The sequence below is a fragment of the Sapajus apella genome, unplaced genomic scaffold (genome assembly GCF_009761245.1).
Source record: "Sapajus apella isolate SASKATOON/1434 unplaced genomic scaffold, GSC_monkey_1.0 scaffold2, whole genome shotgun sequence".
NCBI lineage: Eukaryota > Metazoa > Chordata > Mammalia > Primates > Cebidae > Sapajus > Sapajus apella.
This window is the reverse complement of record NW_022436942.1, coordinates 74,940,171-74,942,221: the sequence shown is the minus strand read 5'-3', so window position 1 is coordinate 74,942,221 and position 2,051 is coordinate 74,940,171. Positions and strand designations below refer to the sequence as shown.

Genomic DNA, 2,051 nt, shown 5'->3' with positions numbered 1-2,051 from the left:
CGAGGGAGGAAACCAGGTGTGGCAGGAAACATAATGCTCCCCCCACCCCAAAAATGTCCACATCTTTTAGAAAAGTATTTTTATTTACATTTTTAAAAATTTAAATGTAATTTTTTTTTTTTTGAGACAGAGTCTCACTCTGTTGCCCAGGCTGGAGTACAGTGGCACAATCATGGCTCACTGCAGCCTGAAGCTCCTGGCCTCAAGCGGTCCTCCCACCTTGGCCTCCCAAATAGCTGGGACCCCAGGCATGTGTTATCACACCCAGCTAATTTTTAAAATTTTTAGTAGAGACAGGGTCTCGCCAGCAGGCTGGTCTTGCCCAGGCTGGTCTCAAACTCCTGGCCTGAAGCGATCTTCCTGCCTCAGCCTCCCAAAGTATTGGGACTACAGGCTTGAGCCACTGAGCCACCACACTTGGCCCTATTTTTTGTTTTTAGTTGAGAAAATATATAGAATGCTTCATGAATTTATGCGTCATCCTTGCACAGGGGCTATGATAATCTTTGTATCATTCCAATTTTCCCATATGTGCTGCTGAGGTGAGTATGCTGTCCACACCTTAATCCCTGGAACCTGTGAATATTATCTTACGTAGCAAAAGAGACTTTGCTGATGTGATTAAGAATGGGAGATGAGCTTAGATTACTTTACTAGGGCCAGTGTCATTGCAGGGTCCTTATAAGAGGAAGGCAGGAGGGCGAGAATCAGGAGATGTGACAATGAAGGCAGAGATCAGAGAGAGAGAGAGAGAAAAGGGTGGGGGGAGTGGGGAGAGAATGGTCAACCTGCCATTGCTGTCTCGGAAAACGGAGGAAGAACACAGCCCTGCCAATACCTTCATTTTGGCCCAGTAAAACCCATTTTGGATTCCTGACCTCCAGAATGATAAGATAATGAATTAATGTTGCTTTAAACCGCTAAGTTTGTAGGAATTTGTCACAGCAGCCATAGGAGACTAATACGCTGGGGGCATAAATACCTCTGCCTCCCTCTCCTCTTGGGCTTCCCATTGGCTGAACCCAACTGGAAGCTGATGGGCACAGGGGCCCATTGATACAGTTCATGCAAGTCAGCCCCCCAGGCAGACAGCAGGGTGAGAAAGGTGGAGGGGGTAGCCGAAAGGGCCAGAGGAAGACATTCAGCTGGAAAACTATTATCCCATTTACAGATGAGTTGCTTAGCTTCAGTGCTAAGTAGCTCATCCAAGATTGCCCAGCTAGTCAGTGCAGAGCTGGCAGTCATGAAGACTAGACAACATAGGTATTGAGAATCACTCATTGAGCATTACTAGGTGCAAGGTGTGGAGCAAGGCACTTGATATTTCCCACAATCAATAGTTCTTACGAAGTGAGTACTTTGGAGGAAGGTGCTATTGTTATTCTCAGTTGACGGAGGAGGAAACTAGGTTTTGTCACCTGCCTAGAGTTACACAGCTGGAGAGGCACATGGCTGGGATCTGAACATAGATGTGTCTGATGCCAAAGTCCATGGGCACAGCCACTGGGCCATGCTGCTTTCCAGGTTATTGATGCGAGCAATGGGGTGGAGGGAGGTGCTATACTCTGAGATCTAGAACAACGAGAAGAGGCCCAGGCTTTGGGGAAGATCCTGAGTTCCTTCTTGAAAATGGGTCTACTATGCCTCATTGCTTTGCCTGGCTCAACCAAGGCCCAAGTTGAAAAAGCCTCCCTAGGCAGCCATGTTTTTTCACACCAGCTAACGTTGCCTCCCCTGGCAACAGCTGATTGAATAAGAAGCAGGCACATGACCGTGTGCAGCCCATTCAAGCCGCTTTCCAGTGTCAAGTGCGGTGCCGACCTGGTACCCTGCACGAGCTCAGTGGGCAAAAGGTTCTGGTCATCATGGTCTCGGGTAGGGTAAATGGGAGGACTTTCCTAGGCCTATTGTTTCCCCTCTGGCCTTTCTTCTTCACATCTCTCCTTTTTTTTTTTTTTTTTTTTAAATTTTTTTTTTTTTTTTTTTTTTTATTTTCTTGGCCTGTTTTTTTTTTTTTTTTAAATTTTTGTCTGTATTCTATTTTAGATTTC

General features: G+C 46.2%; 1 protein-coding gene and 1 non-coding gene across 4 annotated transcripts in view; both read right to left on the bottom strand.

The window, feature by feature from the left end:
• RNFT2 (ring finger protein, transmembrane 2) overlaps nucleotides 1-2,051 on the bottom strand; it is a 122,841-nt gene that overhangs the window by 75,918 nt on the left and 44,872 nt on the right. The gene's annotated exons all lie outside the window — the stretch shown is intronic.
• On the bottom strand, nucleotides 447-550 carry LOC116527822. The gene has a single exon (XR_004258752.1). It is a non-coding gene; the product is annotated as a U6 spliceosomal RNA (small nuclear RNA).